The sequence below is a fragment of the Brassica napus genome, chromosome C1, assembly GCF_020379485.1.
Source record: "Brassica napus cultivar Da-Ae chromosome C1, Da-Ae, whole genome shotgun sequence".
Classification (NCBI taxonomy): domain Eukaryota; kingdom Viridiplantae; phylum Streptophyta; class Magnoliopsida; order Brassicales; family Brassicaceae; genus Brassica; species Brassica napus.
This window is the reverse complement of record NC_063444.1, coordinates 14903121-14922048: the sequence shown is the minus strand read 5'-3', so window position 1 is coordinate 14922048 and position 18928 is coordinate 14903121. Positions and strand designations below refer to the sequence as shown.

General features: G+C 36.2%; 1 long non-coding RNA gene and 1 other non-coding gene across 5 annotated transcripts; one reads left to right on the top strand and one right to left on the bottom strand.

Annotated features, from left to right (window-relative positions):
- The first annotated feature begins 11515 nt into the window (after positions 1-11515).
- Positions 11516-14958, top strand: LOC111204691. Of its 4 annotated transcripts, none has more exons than XR_007317905.1 (6): positions 11518-12078; positions 12174-12689; positions 12754-12939; positions 13323-13390; positions 13469-13581; positions 13667-14958. It is a non-coding gene; the product is annotated as an uncharacterized LOC111204691 (long non-coding RNA). The 4 variants fall into 4 exon arrangements; XR_002657215.2 differs by having other exon boundaries at positions 11522-12078; positions 12174-12333; positions 12553-12939; XR_007317906.1 differs by having other exon boundaries at positions 11516-12078; positions 12174-12939; positions 13473-13581.
- A 1562-nt stretch (positions 14959-16520) lies between these two features.
- LOC125581077 lies at positions 16521-16627 on the bottom strand. Its single transcript, XR_007318788.1, has one exon. It is a non-coding gene; the product is annotated as a small nucleolar RNA R71 (small nucleolar RNA).
- Positions 16628-18928: the final 2301 nt, after the last annotated feature.

Here is an 18928-nt window from a genome sequence, read left to right as displayed (position 1 = left end):
TCTTGTTGTTGTATTACTAAAGTATAACGCGCCCCAAGTATAACACTTGCTATAGTTGTTTTATCAAACACTAGGGCTATCTTTCGCTATAAACAATTTTTTATTTATTGCTAGAGAATAAGGTCGAAAGGTCCGTACATCCTTTAGAGCGAGGCTCAAACCATTTTAAGTCAGTCTTGTTAGTCGAAAAGACTCCTTCCAACGGGAATGAATCCATAACCCCTTATATATCTTCTGGATAGCTATACTAGATAATCTAAGAGTTTTATCTGGTAGGCCAACTCTTTGTTGGTTATAAACTTTTTGTCTCAGCGTTCAACATTTTTTGGTGGTTATGGAATAGTAAACGTGTTCCGATAAGAAGTTCACAAAACAACATTCAAGTCGGTCCCATGACTAAAAAGTATGTCCGACTTCTGCGTGATATACACGAACACCATAAACTGATCAGAAACCAAACTGAGCCAGTGAGATTTATAATTGAATGAATATTGAAATTCTGAAGGATTTATAAGTTAATAACTGATGGAATCACCACAGTTGTGATTTTGACCGTACTTCAGACGTTTAGCATTGGTATTCTATTGTTTGATCAGAGACATTTACATTTCAGTTACAAAAAAAAACATCTAAATTTATGTCAAGAGCCTTCGGAACAATAAATACATAGAAAAAAATAACCGTGAACAGTGCACTTTTATTTCAATGTCAACTTGTCAATGCCTCAATGGTACATTCTGGAGAGAGAAATTTATTCTAAAATTTATAAATTGTGATAAATTGTACTACATCAAATACATTCGAAGTGATTAGCATAGTCTATAAAGGAACAAATAAAAAGAAAACTTTTGTTTTTGTTAACAATAAAAGAAAAAACTTACTCCGACCTTCTTATTATATAATTCAAATTCCAAATGTAACTTTCAGAATAGTAATTGCCGTAACTTAGAACAATAGTGTACTCCATGACTATGAATAGAGTGTGCATCGTGTGGTATGTTCACAATCTAATAACCATAATCAACATTCAAATATCGATCCAGGCGCTTCCAAATCGTTCAATTAAGAATTTATTATGCATATACCAAGCTGCTCCGAATCCCTTACCACATATCAACTATATTTAACAATGAAATACTTGTTTTTGATATCAACAACAAGAATATTCATTTAATTCAGAAAATGTATAAGATACATTTTTATTATAAACCAAAAATTCAAACAGAAAACCAAATATAGCTTACAAGCAAATAAAATAGAATGCACACTCTCTAAGAATATTAAAAGGCATATGTAGTTGTGACGGACCATATGCACTCCTCGATAATATATATGTTCTACTATAGAGATCAAACACTCAACTAGTTAAACCTCTGTCACCAGATGTTTAACCCCTTACTTGTATGATATTGCCTGCTTTAAACAACGGTCTTTGCAGATTTGTTTCTTGGTCGTTACTTCCAAAAGACATGCTAAGTGGATTGGACCAGATCGATATATATTACTAAACAGAGAACTAGACTCACATTCCTCTCTAGAGTCAAGAGTCAAGAGTTATATATATATTAGATTTTATTTTGTCTAATTTCTTATGTGGTACTTGATTTGTCAATTTCTTCTAACAATAGTATATAATTCTATACGATTATATGTATATATATGTGTGTGGTATATATATACTTATGCTGTAAAATACACCAGGGTGCTCCGTAGCCTTTTTTTTTTGCTAGCTAGTAATTATAGTAAGCAATATTTTGGTTTAGATAAATACTCGCTCAAATCAAATGTATGTAAATTTTTATAGACTATATAGTATATACCAAAATTGGACCACGTGAACAAAAAGAAACGGACCACAATAGGGTGTTGATGAGCCCCATTCATCTAAATAGGTGGGTAGTACCTTAACGTATTTTATTTCTCTGAATCGTTATTAACATAACACTACAAGAAAACAGCAAGGATACTGAGGAAAAAAATCGTCGGAATTTCGTCGGAATAACGTTATTCCGACGACATACCGACGAAACAAGTCCTCGGAAATAATTCCTCGGAATTTCTTCTTTCCTCGGAAATCCCTCGGAATTTTCTGACGGAATTCCGAGGAAACAAATTTCCGAGGAAATTCCGAGGATCACTAGTTTGTCGGAAATCTCCTCGGAATATACCGAGGGAGAACTTCGTCGGGATATTTCCTCGGAAGTTCAACGATCGATGCGTTTTTGGACATATATCCATCGATCGATCCGTTTATAAAAAAAACGTTCGGAATATACCGAGGGACATCTTCCTCGGAATATTCCGAAGAACATGTCCCTCGATATATTCCGAGGAACATGTCCCTCGGTATAATCCGAGGAAAGGTGTCCCTCGGTATATTCCGAGGAAGATGTCCCTCGGTATATTCCGAACGTTTTTTATAAACAGATCGATCGATGGATATATGTCCAAAAACGCAACGATCGATCGAGTAAAAAATATAATTAATTTCCTCGAAATGTAAAAAATATTAATTTTTTTAAAAAAATAAAATTTTTGAAATTTAAATTCGAAAATATAAAATTAAAATTAAAATTGAAATCATAATAATTAATATTCAAAGTTTCACAAATAAAAATAAAACATTCCGAGTTTTTGGAAAAAAAAAAAAACTACGGGTCTGGCACGTCCGGGAACACCTCGTTCGGGTACATACTCTGCATCATCTCCATCATTTGCTGGTTCAGCCTCCTCTGTGCCTCATAGCCCGCCTGTTGAGCCGTCATCTAGGTCTCCAACAAAGATATGCGATCATTATTGTCCTTCAAGGATGCTGTCGAGGCCGGGTCTGATCATCATGAGACCTGTAAATTAAAAAAATATATTTAATAAATACAGAAATATATAAATTAATTTTTTTTTTAAATCCCAAATAATTTAATCACAAAAAAAGATTTATAGATATTAAAAATATTTAATAAATATATAAAAATAGTTCTAATAAACAAAAATTAGTTTTAATAAATAAAAAATAGTTTAATAATTACAAAAAATAGTTTTAGTAATATATATATATATATTAAAAATATTTTTAAATCCCAAATAATAGTTTTTAATCGCAAAAAAAGTCTTATAGATATTAAAAATATTTTGTAAAATCCAAAAAATCGAATTTATATAAAAAAATCGTTTGGTAAAATACAAAAATTGATTTTATAAATACAAAAAAAAAATAAAAAAATTACAAAAAATTCTAAATCAATTCAACAAAACAAATTATTTAACCAAATCACAATTCTAAACCTATTATACAACCAAATCACAATCCTAACCAATCACCCTAACAAAAATCTATCAAAACTAAACAAAAACCTAACAAATAGAACCTAAGAGAGTGGGATAGGGTCCTTACATGATTTGTGTAAGAGAAGGGGGAGATCGCCGGAGATATCGTCGGATTTCAGAGGGAAATCGCCGGAGAGAAGAGAGGAGTCGCGCAGAGGAAGAAGAGAGAAATGGGGAAGAAGAAGGGGCTCGTGGTTATAAAACCTAGGGTCCGACGGACATTATCCGTTGGAATTCTAATTTCAATTTTCGCGAAATATTTGCCCGGTAAAATGAAAATATTCCGAGGAAATTTTGACGAAATTCCGACGGATAGTAAAATATCCGTCGGAATTTCCTCGGAATATTTCAAGGAAATACCGAGAAACTAGTGTTTGGGGTTTCAAAACATCAATTTTTTTTGCCGTATTTCATTTCTTATACAATTGTAACGCATACCATTGAGGATTCTTTGTATAGATGAGCATAAACCATGAAATAACAAATTTCAAAACTAATTGAAAGTATTCCCTTTACCGTTCATTAAAAGGTATACGTGTTTCTCTTATGTTGTGGGATTTCGTTCATACAATCGGAAAAGTGTTAATTATACGGTAAGAAACAAATTTTTGACTTCATAATGAACGTAAGACACTTAATAAGGGTTATATAGGTGTTATTCAAACCGCAAAACGTTGTTTTCGGTTTAAAAACCCTATTTCCCCGGAATTTCTTCGGATTATTCCGAGGGAATTCCAAGGAAACATTTTTCTTCCTCGGAATTCCGTCGGAATATTCCGAGGAAATTCCGAGGAACTAGTGTTTGGGGTTTCAATACGTCAATTTCTTTAAACGGATCGATCGATGGATATATGTACCAAAACGCATCGATCGATAGAGTATATCAGGTGTTCCTCGGAATTTCCTCGGAATATTCCGAGGCTTTTCCGAGGAAACAGGGTTTGGGGTAACAATGTGATCGATCGAGAACAAAATCTCGTACGTTTTTTTATAAACGGATCGATCGATGTATATATATCCAAAAATGCATCGATCGATCACTAAGATGGACCAAAGCGTAACAATGTGATCGATCGATTAGATTATCCCATCGATCGTCGAGAATCTCAAGCGTTCCTCGGAATGTCCTCGGAAAATCTTGTAAGTTTTTTTATAAACGGATCGATCGATGGATATATGTCCGAAAACGCATCGATCGATCACTAAGATGGACCAAAGCGTAACAATGTGATCGATCGATTAGATTATCTCATCAATGGATCGAACAAAATCTCGGGAGCCTTTTTTAAATGCATCGATCGATCCGTATTTGTACAAAAACGCATCGATCGATGCGTGTGTGGGAAACATAATTATAAGGCAAAACCCGAACTTTTTGGATCAAAACCTCAGAACTCTCATCCCCTCCGATTTCCCCTATAATTCGACCCCCCCCCCCTTTTTGGGCTCCATTCCCCTTGATTTTTCGAGCTCTACCTGATTCCTACACTCGTTTTCACCCTAAGACAGGTATACTCCGCGAATCTCCACATTCTCAAATCGTGTTCTTGAGCAATTTTTTGGGTTTTGTGAATTTCTTATTTCCGTGTTGATTCCTTGATCAAATATGCATGAAACAGATGTTTAAACATGGAATAGAACACAATTGTCTGTGATCAACGAGTTTTCAGCTTTGCCTTGCTAGATAAACCAAATAACTAATATCTGAGTACCATTCTTTCAACTATCAACTGCAGGCTGTGAAACATGGAAAAGCCACAAACATTGATCAACCAACAACATCCATGGTTTTAAGAATGTTCAAAGGATTCAAACTGACTGACCACTCAATCTACTCAAATTTTCTCATCTTGGGGCCTTGTATACACTAGGTTCGCTAGTACTACCATGTTCATAATCAGTTTCCCCATGATGATACCAAATTTTGTAACTTCGTGTAAACCCACTCAAATATAGATGAGTCCAAACATCCCACTCTTTAATAACCTTTCTATTTTTACAATTAGAGCAAGGACATCTTAACATACCTGTTTTTGCTTCCGGTTGTCGGTGAACTAACCCCATGAATTCGGTTATACCTCGTTGGTATTCTTCTGTAAGCAATCTCGTGTTCGGATCCAAATGAGGTCGATCGATCCAAGAACGAAAATAATTTGAAGAAGACATATTTTTTATGAATCAAATTCGTGTGTAAATAGAGTAAAAGGGAGGATGAAGATATGGAGTGAATGAAGAGGAAGAATACTGCTTGTATTTATAGTTTAAATCTTGCCGACAGACCGAGGAAATTCCGACGGAATTCCGACGCCAACGGCTAGTTCGTCGGAATTTCCTCGGAATTTTGTAAAATCCCCCAACGGCTATAATATTTCCTCGGAATTCATCGGTTTTTTTCGAGGAACACATTTTTCCTCGAAATTTCCTCGGAATATTCCGACGGATTGATATGTCCTCGGAATTCTGTCGGTATATTCCGAGGAACCCAAATTTGGTTTCCTCGGAATTTCCTCGGAAATTCCTCGGGATATTCCAAGGATATCATTTTCCGTCGGAATGTCCGTCAGAATACCGTTGTTTTCTTGTAGTGTAAATTTGGTTCTCTCCTTAGTACCAAATATGTTTGCCCTCTTAGATCAAAACTCTGGATCATTTCTTCTTCTCATACCTTATGTTAAGTCCACATCTCAAAACCGCATATACCATATCGCACGTTGTCTTGTCAAACTTATATACCAATATACAGTGGACATAAACCCATCTTTTCCATTAATAATATGTCTATCGAATCATACTTTCGTGAAATTTTAATTTCAGACATCCATCGCTAAAAGCTTGTAATTTCACTAGCACATGTCAAAGTATGACCATTTAACATCACGCCTTGTCTTTGTGTGAATGTGTGTATGTTGTGACCACATTCGTACATGATATCTCGTGTGCACAAATATGGTATTGTGAAAAATGAACATTTCTGTGCCGTTATATATTAATATTCATAAAAGTTTCTTTCATCGGAACGGTCTTCATCATGACAATAACATTTGTTTTTTGCAGAATTTGAAAGTTTGTGGAGCCAATTATTATCATATACTTTTCCAGTTGAATATCTCATAAACTCTATTAAATTTAAAAATAGATATTAATTATCATGAGTTTGTGGTTTTGAGAGACTTAATTTGAAAATTTTCCAATATAGATACAATTAATGAGATTATGTTTCACCCATACATGATATAAAAAAAAACTTTTTGAAATGTTATATGTACCACATAAATATTTAAGCACGAAAATGATTTTAACAAAAATTTATTACTAGAAGAAAGATGAAATCATGCACAAAACACTTAGATCAACGAATTTTGATAATGACTTCGTGATAGTCCTTTGGCAAATCAGCTTTGCATGAGTTGCTGATTGCAAATAGCAGAACGATGCCAAACTGATTGCTAATCTTCCGAATTTTGTCGTCTACACTATACGTACGTGAATACATAGACAAACAAAAAACAATAGGTTACTAGACTTTTTCATTTTAAAAACTAATAGAAGAACATAAAAATTGTTAAATAGGACTAGTTTTTTTTTTGTTTAACCTGGAGGGACTTCCACCCCCAGGGGCCAACCCCTCGGCGCGAGGCGGACCATTTGGTACTATGGGGAATTAGATACCCCAATTGCCTGGCCAGCGGTTCGAACCCGGGTGCGTATTGAGGCCGTAGCTCTCTCAACACCACCAGGCCAACCCCGCTGGTTTAAATAGGATTAGTTGATAAAATATTTATGTGTTTATATAAAAAAGTTAAAGGTTATATAAATAAATTTTGTTTTCTAATTTTGTCCAAAAGGAAACATCATCCCTTCCTCGAAGTTAAATTATGGGAGTCAAAATTTGACGCGTAATAAGAATCTAGTGAGCTCTTAAACCAATTGAAATGGATGTTTACGAAGAACAACATCCACATCAGTCCTCTCTTTTTTTTTCATAAAAACGACAAAAGTACTTTGATTTGCCACTCGACAAAACCAAATGAGACATCCATGTGGAGTTTATTGAATTATTGTCCTAGACTCTTGGGAAGGCAGAAAAACAAAAAAAATTAATTGAGATTATCAGTCTGCTCCAAAAAAATGTTTGAGATTATAAGATAACTACGCCATAAAAAGGAAAAAAAGGGTAGGAAATGACTCCCTTCTTTTCAATTTTTTTACATATGTTTCGTACGTAACATTTTGTTTAAAACTCTCAAATAAATAAAAATATAGAAATGAGCTACAAAGTTCTAATACTGAAAACTCTACAAAAACTCTAAAATCAATGTGTAAATGCATATTTCTGTTAAACTGAACTGAAGTTTAGAATAAATATGTTACCTATGGAATCACTACAAAAAAAAAAGAGCATATTAAATCACTTAAAGTGTATCACAAAAATAAGTGATTGTATTTTAAATCATTTATTTATAAATGATACAAATAATAATAAGTTAGAAGTTTCTGCCGTCAAACTCTCTGCAATGATCGAACCTTCCACCTTTGCTAGATTTTTGGTTTTTCCCTTCAAATGTTTCATGTACCTCTCATATGGATACATCCATCCGTTGTGAACAGGTTCACGAAGTAATGCTTCGTACGGGAGATAAACGACTAGATGTTGCATCACATCAAAAAATGATGGAGAAAATATCTTCTCCAGGTTGCACAATATGATGGGAATGTTCTCCTGAAGTTGTTCGATGACTTCTTCCTTGAACGTACGTGTGCTAAGATCTCTGAAGAATGCTTCAATTGTTGTATGTTGCGAATATAACCCAATTAATAACATTTTATAAACATATGTAATATATTATAAATTAATATTTACCAGCAAGTGCCTCATGTACATTTGTTGGAAGGAGCTCAACAAAAGCGAATGGAAGTAGTCGTTGCATAAACACATGACAATCATGACTCTTCATTCCGGAAAACTTTTGACCACGTTCAACACATCTTGACAGATTTGAAACATAACCATCAGGGAACTTAACTTCTGATGAGACCCAATAAAACAAAGTTGTTTTCGCTGCTGATGACAACCGGAAGATGGGAACATGAACGCTGCCATTGCTCTTGATATGTAACTCACTTCTCCAGCAGATAGAAGGTAAGTCCATACTTGACTTTGTGTTATCTTTTGTCTTTCCTGGGACGTTCAATATTGTATTCATGATGTTGTCAAAAAAGCTCTTCTCTATGTGCATCACATCCAAGTTGTGGCGTAAAAGAAGATCCTTCCAGTAAGGAAGCTCCCAAAATATACTCTTCTTATGCCAATTGTGAGAGACTCCATACCCATCAGGCATATTTCCCTGAACATGTCAGTTTCCTCCACGCGGCACCGTTTCCAGAGCTCCATAATAATCAATTTCTGCTAGGATCTGTTGTCCGGTGAGATATGGAGGAGGACTATCTCTGACAACTTTTTTGTATCTAAACAATGTCTTATTTCTTCGGTACGGATGGGAGATGGGAAAAAATTGACGATGACAATCAAACCAACAACTCTTTCTACCATTCTTCAGTTGAAAAGCATCTGTCGATCCACGACAAATTGGACAAGATAATCTTCCATGAGTTGTCCACCCAGACAACATCCCATAAGCAGGAAAGTCACTAATCGTCCACAGTAGAACTGCTCGCATTGTAAAATTGTTTTTCATGGAATAATCATACGTTCTCACCCCTTCTGACCACAAATTTGTAGCTCTTGTATCAATGGTTGGAGAAAAACATCAAGCGACCGTTTTGGATGCTTCGGCCCAGGAATTAATATGGTTAAGAATAGAAATTCTTCTTCCATACACATGTCCGGCGGCAAGTTATACGGCATAAGAATGACTGGCCACAAAGAATATTGCCTCTCAGACATTCTGAATGGACTAAATCCATCAGTGCTTAACCCAAGATAGACATTCTGAATATTGTTAGCGAAATCTGGGTATACCTTGTTGAAATGTTTCCACGCTCTTGCATCTGATGGATGAACGATCTCGCCTTCCTTCTGGACATGTTCAGCATGCCACCTCATCGATGCAGCAGTTCTCTCAGATTGATATAATCTTTTTAACCTGTCTTTAATTGGTAGGTACCACATCCTTTGGTACGGTACCCTATTCCTTCCACGTCCTTGCGGTTTGAATCGTGGTTTCTTACAGAATCGACACTCTTCCAGGTTCTCATCGTCCTTCCAGTAGATCATGCAGTTGTCGATGCAAACATCTATCATCTCTGAAGGCAATCCCAGACTATAAACCAATTTCTGAATCTCATAATAAGATTCAGTCGACAAATTGTCTTCTGACAAGTACTCTTTCAACAACTCCGCCCAAGCATCCATGCAATTCGCAGATAGATTATGATCCGTTTTAATATTCATCATCTTAGCTGCTAGAGACAATTTAGAGAGACCTTCTCTACAACCAGTGTAGATTGGTTGATTTGCAGCATCTAGCATTTCATAAAACCTTTTTGCATCCAAATTAGGCTCTTCTACATTCCCAGTTTCATGAGCTATTGTTGTAGTTGTTTCTAAAAATGCATCAGTAATCATGTCTTGAATCCTATCATGATCTACCATCTGCTCATTCTGATTCGGTTCTTCACTATTACCAGGATTCTCAAAATGATTATTACTACTACTAGCTTCATTTCCACCATAACTCTCTCCATGTTGATACCAATTACCAAATATAGTAATGTGGTGTGAATCCTCTATTTACTAAATGCTTCCAAACAGTTTCACTAAGTGCAAATTTTGAATTCTTGCATTTCCGACAAGGGCAAAACATCTTACCGCTTTCCTGTGTGAGCGGTGTAGAGCCTGCCTGCTGCATGAATGTCTCTAGCCCACTCAGAAAGGTATCTGTCACTCTACCGGCGGAATCTTTATGTGAATACATCCAACTCCGTATCTCGTAGATATTGCATCCAACAACCATTTTTTTTAGTTGTTTTTTTCAGTTTTTCTTTTTTCTTAGATTTGTTGGTGTGTTTTTAGCATTGAGAAATGACATATATATAGAAGATTTTCGAGTTTGGTAGGTAAAGGTTTAACAAGTATTTTACAACGCAATGTATTACTACGGATTTACAACTTTTTTACAAGGATTTTACATCCACTATACAAGGAATTTAGTTAGGTATAAAGCACACTTAATACACGTTTCGACCAAGTATAACGGTAACCCGATTCGTTGTAAAATACTTGTTAAATTACAACGTCATTACGAGGAAATATAAGGAAATAGGATTCCTCGTAAAGTCCTTGTAACATTACAACGTCTTTACGAGGAAAGATAAGGAAACAAGATTCGTCGTAAAGTCCTTGTTACATTACAAAGCGTTTACGTGGAATTTAATTTTTCACGTAAAAGCGTTGTAACTTTACAACGACTTTACGACGAAACAGTTTCGTTGTAATATTACATCCGCTTTACGACGAAACTGCTTTTCGTTGTAACGTCGACGTAATCTACTTGTAAATTTACGAGGAATTATGTTCGTTGTAAAACTTCGTTGTAAAGCCAGTGTTTTCTTGTAGTGTATGTCTTTAAAGTATTATATCTATATTTTTGGTATTAAAAAGTTATAAATTTTGGATTTTGTTAATATAAACTCATAAATAGAATATAATTTTTTTTTTAATTTATTAGTGTTTAGGTTTTTTTTTTTAAATATGTTTTGTAAAAATTGTAAATTTTGCTAATATGTGTTCCTACAAAAACTCACATTTCTGTTTTACTATATCGATACTCGATTACATGTCGTATGAGAACGTACAAAATACAAGCTTATAAATAAAAAAATAATTGTTTTAAAACAAAAGAGATCTCCTAAACATTTTGAAAATATTGCTGGAATTATTTATTTATTGTATATCATAATTTTGGAAAATAAGATAAGAGGAATATATGTATATACATATATTTGTTGTTATTTGGAAATAATATTTTTTATTATGAAATTGAAAAAGTAAAATAAAAAACATTTCATAATTATATATTAATTAAAAATATTTCTATAAAGATATGTTTAAAATTATTTGTAATATGTGAGTGCTTTAAAGAATTTGACTCGGTAAGAAACATATATATTTTGATGAAAAACTATCATACCTAAATAATATACTGTTTGATTTAAACTTTTTGAGAAAATTTAAATTAATAATATCTTATCTATCAATCTATCTATCTATCTATCTATAATAATAAAGTAGAGTTTATTCTCTCTACAAGCTGCCACATCATCAGAAAGCATGGGACATTTTTGGACACCCGTCATCATATATTTTCTTGTGTTCTTTTGATTATGAAACAATGAAACGAAGAGTTTTTAAACTGGACTACTATTCTCTTATCTCTAGCTAGGCCCGAACTCCATTTTTATTAGGTTTAAGGCTTACCTTCGTTACCAAAGCTGCTCCGTTTAATCGCCGTGACTCTTGGGATATCGCAACCTCCGACTAGCGCCTCTGTAACGTAATCAGTTTAAGGCTAGAAACTGCATTTATCCAAGCATTGACGTTTTTACCACTATTCCCACTCTTTCGCATAAACTCGGCCTCATCATGCACCGCGGAACCGTTCGAAGCTCTGGCTATATATGTGTTCCCCACCTCCCCCCGCCTTACACAGCCTCTCACTGCAAAGAAATCCCAAAGGTCAATCACTGTTAAGAAACAACTCCACCAATGGCGAATTGCTCCTCGTGGATGAGAAGGTAATTTCGGCGAGCCATCATTTTTTATTATAAACGATTAATACAAAGTTTACAACTCTGAAATTGTAATCTGTTTATTTGTTCTTCCTAAACAGTGAATGCTTATCCAACGAACTGTAAACTCCAACCGCCTCCACACTTTACGAGACCATCTCAGTGAGGGTTCTGTTTACATCTCAAGTGGCTTTGACTTCACCCGGAGCAATAACGATTTTCGTCTGTCTGATGCCCATGTCTCCATTCGCTTCAATGATGGTACGTCTTTCACTGAAAGAAACAATTCAGTTAAGTCAATAATAACTGAAATATTCCGGAACCATACGAGGTATTGTCATTGTCAAATACTTGACTAGAGTTTAATGTAAGTTGTGTCCATTTCTAACCTATTCTTAAATTGATTATGCTTTTTTTAGGTGAATTGATTTAGATTGTAAGATCTCAGTGTAGATCCTTGGATTGGTTTCATTGATCCAGGTTCTATCAGGTTTACTTTTTAGTGGATTGTCTTCCTATGATGAGATATGGAACTTTCAGTCAATGATGTTAAATTTACTCCTGAAGAGTTGGCTGAGCTGATCGCTGCAATGAATGTAACATTAGCGGCAAGAGTGGTAAACATGTCAGTATGTACATAGTTTTCGATTTGGATCAATGCTATTTATTCAATCTTTGCAGATATTTTTTGAGCTCTTGGCCAAAGGGGAAACTGTCCAAGGGATGATAAAAGCAAAAGACTTGGGTTAGGCAAGTACAAAGAAGAAACATATTTTAGTTTTCTATGAGCCATTTTGAATGTTCATTGGCAACATATTTCAATGCTTCAGGCTTACCTGCACTAGGATGGACTTTCGGATAAAAAAAGTAAGCTTACGATTGTAATTCTTTTTTTGTTCAAGTAAAAGTTTGACTATTTAAAAAATATATATGGTTTCGAGGAACCAAAATTTTGATATTATAGAAACTAAAGCAGAAAAGGTTTCAATAAAATTTCACAAAAAGGTTTAAAACTAATTTTGCTCTGTTTTTACAGGTCTATGGTTGACAACCGTGGTTTTATTGTTTTAAACTTAGGAAATCTCTCTTATTTAAAGATGAACATTGTTTTGATTAAATTTTACTCCATCCAAACATATCTGTTAAACCTCCATCACCTTGGGTTATTCAAATGCTAATTCTGAAAGATAATTTACATTTGACTGATTCAGCCTCTTTTTTGTGCTGTTGGTGATGCTGTGATCATGCAGGTTATGAATGTTACTGGGAAACACGTAGGAATCAGAGTGGAGTACTCAACTGCTGCCTGGTTAAACACGTAAGTTTATTTCAATGAAGTAACATTATATTGTCTGATAAAACATCAAAGCCAATTGTAGCTGTTGCTTGAATGAAGGTAGCTAGGAATAAAGCGTACATAGCCGATTCAGCAAATTATCTAACCAAACCATTTGTTTCTATGTACTTCGGTGTAGCCTATTTTCTTTGGCTATCCGACTATGAAAGACGGTAAGCCTTCCACTTTTAAAACATATCAATCTTATTCAGTGGTCTCATGAATTTGTATAACTGTATTTGTTCAAACTATGCTCAGGGAGAGAAGTAATTAGTTCATTGTCCAAGCTTGTATCAAAGGTCCTGACCACGTTGATCTTGAGACATCATCATGTCCACTTTGGCTCACGTTTGAGCAAGCACTGAGTTCTATGAAGAACCGAAGAGGTATCAACGTTGATGACCAAACAACTTTGTTTTGGTTTTCATTTTCTTTCAACTTTGTTTTGGTTTTCATTTTCTTTCCCTTCTGATATTATTTCATCACCGATATAGAAAGCTGCTTTATTCTATGATACCATCGTCTATACGTACATACACTATGTCTAAGAATAAAGGGTTTAGCTTGGATTCGTGTGTTTGTGACTCATTATTTATTCAAAGCGCAAACCTACTCAAGTGTTAGATCCTAATACAAATTTGGCTGCCATCTCTACTTCTTTCTCCCATTCATTGAATCATTGGTTAAAGAAGCTGTTCATTGGTTAGTGAAGTTTAAAGGGAGTATTTTCGGTAGCAGTTTTGCTGTCCTAAACTCGGGTTTAGGATTTGATATCTTGCATATTTCTATTGTTTTATCCATTCATCCATGTGCATTTTGATCATATAGATTAGGATTTAGCCATGTTTAGGTTGCATTTTGCATACATGAGTCCTTATCAGGTATTGGAGTACCACATGGAGTACTTGGAGGCATTTGGAGCTCAAAAAGGAGTGTTTAGAGTGGTCATTGGGCGAGCAAGGGATGGGAGCGACCAGTCCGGAGCGACACCACCAAGTCGCTCTGATCACCAGTCTGGAGCGACCAGTCCGGAGCGACACCACCAAGTCGCTCTGATCACCAGTCTGGAGCGACCTCACTAGAGCGACAGGGAAGAGTCGCTCGCGTATTGATCACCCGGAGACAACGAATCCGGAGCGACCTCTCGCAGCGACACAGCGAGGTCGCTCCCGAATCCGGAGAGTGAAAGATGAACACGGATGAAAGCCTTAAAGATCTTTTCTGAAGCTCAAAATTGGTGGAGACACTGGAAATTGAGTTAGCTTTCCAATGGAAGTGGTTTCAAGTCATTTGGAGCTGTATTGGATAAGTTATAATCGATTTACTACAGGTGTATCAACCCTTGCCGGGGACCACTGGAAAGTTGATGGGATTAACCAACTTCCCACTTTCTTCCACCCACCTTACCTTTGCACGATTTTTCTTACTTTTATGTATAATATCTGCTTTCTTTTTATCATAAGAGTGGGCAAGAAACATCATTATCCAACTTTGTAATAATTTAACTTGTCAAAACTCTCTCTCTTTGAAATATCATTGTTCTTAGTGTTCTTGAGCTGTTCTTCAATTGTTCATCATCTGTTCTTGAGTTTTAATTTCGTTTTGCTTATTTAATCCTTGTTTATCTTTATTCTCTGTTGTATCTACTTGAATATGCTTCAATCTATTATGAGATTAAGTGTTTTCATGAAGATTAGTGAGTAGTTTCCTTAAGAATTCATGGGTTAGGGAGATTAGAGTAACTTAGTGAAGATCTATGGTGTTATTGTATTAGATCCTTGTATGAACTTGCTTGTTGAGTATTTTTAATGCTTGTTTAGTCTTGATCACTCTAAACCTGATTTCTAAACACTTCTCATCAGACATGATTAGATGAAGTGTTTGAATCAACTCAACTAAGCTCTAGTGAGATTAGCCAAGGACACTTGATGTTAAAATTGCTAGATAGTTATTAAACTTGAACTTAAAGATTGCTTGATTGAATTAAGCCAAAGACATTTGATGTTTAATGATTTCTAAGCAAATGGACATTTACCTAGACATAGGACTTGTCTAAAATTGTGTTTAGACTTAAGAGATTACTTTGATTGAAAGCTTGTCACCTAGATTGGATCTTAGTTACTTGAAGTCAATTCCCAATACCCATGGATTCACTTGTCTAAATTGATTAAAACCTTGTTGTATTGCTCTGTTTGCTATTGTTACTTGTCACACACTCACAACTATTGAATCTGCTTAGCTTAAGAAATGACTTGTATTCTCACTGATTCACATCACTAGGACTGGTTCGACATTCACCCCCCTACACTACAACATTTGCAATAGGCAGAAAAACCTATTATCAATTTGGCGCCGTTGCCAATCCTAGTCTGATTGTGACATTGCGTTTGAGTCTTTGCTTGAGACTGAGTTTTACTTTGTTTTTAAGTTACTAATTATCTATCTTCATATATATTTGGATGACAGGTGCATGAACTTGAGAAGCAAAGGATCAACAAATCTTGCACCAAGAGTGGACAACATCAAAGCCTTAGAAAGAGAGTTGGGAAGACAGAGAAGAGAAAGAGAAAAGCAAGCCCACTTACATAGATTGGGGCTTGAGATGGAGAGAAACCCGAATCAACCGGAAGGTGTCTATGAAGTTGATGATCATAGACAAAATGTCCAAGAAGTTCCTCCTGGAGCTGCTCAAGAGGGCAATGGTCAAGGAGCTGCCAACCTTCGACCTAGACAACCACAACGCCAAGCTAGGGCCATCGGTACATATGATCAACCTAACATAAATGGGAATAGGTTGGGCATTAGGGGACCGCCAGTTGCCAACAACAATTTCGAGATCAAGTCCAGCCTCATCAACATGATTGAAAACAACAAGTACCATGGACTTGCCTTGGAAGACCCACTAGATCACCTTGACAGATTTGATAAATACTGTGGCTTGTCAAAAACAAATGGAGTTTCAGAGGATGCTTTCAAGCTCAGATTGTTTCCCTTCTCTTTGGGAGACAAGGCTCACACTTGGGAGAAAAACATCTCAAGTGATACTATCACAACTTGGGATGAATGCAAGAAGGCCTTCCTCAACAAGTTCTTCTCTGCTACAAGGACTGCAAACCTTAGAAATCAGATCTCTGGTTTTCAACAAAAAGGACTTGAAGGATTTTCAGAGGCATGGGAGAGATTCAGAACCTACTTGTCTCAATGTCCCCACCATGGCTTCAACAATGAGAGCTTGCTAAGCACTTTCTACAGAGGAGTCTTGCCTAAATTCAAAAGCCAGCTTGACACTGCAAGCAATGGAAACTACTTGGGGAGGACTGTCGAAGATGCATTAGAACTCTTGGAGAACATGGCACAGAGTGATTCTGTCTACAATGATGAATATGACAGAAGAGACAGAAGTGGGGGAGGAGAAGATATGACCACAAAAAGAGAACTGAAAGCAATACAAGAAAAGATTGACATGCTACTATCAGAAAAGAACAAGAAGGAGGAGTTACATATGGTTTCTGAAGCTGATGGAGTAGAATGCCAAGAAGATATGTACTATGTCAATGCTCAGGGTACATGGTACAAGAAGGAACATGACTATCAAAACCAGAACAACTACCAACAGAAACCCTTCTACAACAACCAACAGAAGCCATTCAACAACTACCAGCCAAAACCATTCTACAACAATCAGCCTAAGCCATTCTACAACAACAACCAAGGTGGTTACCAACCAAAACAGAACTTCCCTCCTGGATTCTCACCAAAACCAAATCTACCAGCACAAGAACAAGCTGGATCATCAACACAACCTCCACAAGAGAGTAGTACTGAAGCGATGCTAAAACAATTATTGGAGGGACAAGCAAGAAGTGAGAAACAATTAGGGTATGAGCTGAAAAATCTACACAACAAGATTGATGGGAATTACCATGATCTAAACAACAAGTTCAAAAACTTGGAGAACCAGTTTGTCTCTATGACAGCCAGCTCAAGTCGCCAACAAGGTACACTACCTGGAAAGCCTGAACAAAACCCAAAGGAGACAATGAAGGCAATCACCCTAAGGAGTGGAAGAGAGTTGCCTCCTAAAGTTCTCATTAAGGATAATGAGAAACAAGGTGGGGAGGTGGTCATCAATGTAGATGATGATGTGGTGATTGTGGATGAGAAAACTAATGAGGAAATATTGGAGAAGATAGTTGAAGCTAAGGGCAAGAGAAAGATTGGAGAGGAGAAATTTGAGAACAAAAATGAGGAGGTTACATCAACAAAGGAGAAATTGTTCACTCCTCCTCCCTATGAGCCAAAACTTCCCTTTCCTGGAAGATTCAAAAAGCAACTCCTAGAGAAATACAAAGCCTTGTTTGACAAGCAAATGAGTGAAGTTCAGCTCACCATGCCCATAATTGATGCATTTATGCTGGTTCCACAATACAGCAAGTTCTTGAAAGATGCTGTAGAACAAAAGAAGAAAGAGATGGAAGGGATGGTGATTCTTACTCACGAGTGCAGTGCCATTATTCAGAGAATGACTGTCCCAAGGAAGCTAGAAGACCCTGGTAGTTTCACCCTGCCATGCGCCATTGGACCTTTGACATTTGAGAAATGTCTATGTGACTTGGGAGCAAGTGTCAGCCTCATGCCACTATCCATTGCCAAGAAGCTTGGGTTTACACAATATAAAAAGTGCAAGATCTCTTTGGTGCTTGCTGATCGATCTGTCAAGCTCCCCATTGGCATCCTAGAAGATCTTCCTGTAAAGATAGGAAATTGTGAAGTGCCTACTGACTTTGTAGTGCTTGAGATGGATGAAGAGCCTAGAGATCCTTTGATCTTTGGGAGACCTTTCTTGGCGACTGCTGGAGCAATGGTGAATGTGAGAGATGGCACAATTGATCTCCACCTTGGAAAAGATCACATTCTCCATTTTGATATCAAGGAGATGATGAAGAAGCCCACAACTCAAGGAGAAATATTCTACATTGATGAGATGGATGCCTTGGCTGATGATTTCCTTGAAGAGTTAGCGATTGAGGACTCTCTCCAACAGGCCCTGACCATTGAAAGAGAGACCCAAATGATTGAAAACAAAGAGAGTGATGAGCTAGTAAGAAGGCTAGATGTTCACCTTGAGGAGGATGGAGAAGATGAGTTCATGGAGTTGCCACAAATGACACAACATGCTGCCTCAGCAGACATTCAAGAGAACCTCCATCAAGCTGATTGGAGTGAGCTCAAGGCACCAAAAGTGGAGCTTAAACCTCTTCCCCATGGTGTAAGGTACGCTTTCCTTGGACCTAATGAGACATATCCTGTCATTGTGAGTAGTGAGCTGACTGAGAATGAATTGTCTATGCTTTTAAATGAACTTAAAAAGTATAGAAAAGCACTAGGATACTCACTTGATGACATTAAAGGAATCTCACCATCTTTGTGCATGCATAGGATACATCTAGAGGATGAATCTAAAACTTCAATTGAACACCAAAGAAGATTAAATCCTAATTTGAAAGATGTTGTTAAAAA